The sequence below is a fragment of the Egretta garzetta genome, unplaced genomic scaffold (genome assembly GCF_000687185.1).
Source record: "Egretta garzetta isolate BGI_Z169 unplaced genomic scaffold, ASM68718v1 scaffold372, whole genome shotgun sequence".
NCBI lineage: Eukaryota > Metazoa > Chordata > Aves > Pelecaniformes > Ardeidae > Egretta > Egretta garzetta.
In genome coordinates this window covers 323833-324069 of record NW_009258889.1, presented here as the reverse complement: position 1 = coordinate 324069, position 237 = coordinate 323833, and positions in this window count along the sequence as shown.

The window sequence follows — 237 nt, the reverse complement described above, 5'->3', positions numbered from 1 at the left end:
GCCAGTGCTCCAGCTCGAGCTGGGGGGCGTCCCCAAGTTTGCAGGCAGGGCGTCCCCAAGCTCACTAAGCTTGCAGGCAGGCTGGCCCCGAGCTCACAGGCAGGGCATACCCAAGTTTGCAGGCAGGGTCCCCCTGGGCACCCCAAAACTGTGGGCAGGGCATCCCCCAGCACCCCAAGCTTGCAGGCAGGGCAACCCTGAGCTCACAGGCAGGGGGGCCCCAGCTCCTCGAGCTCG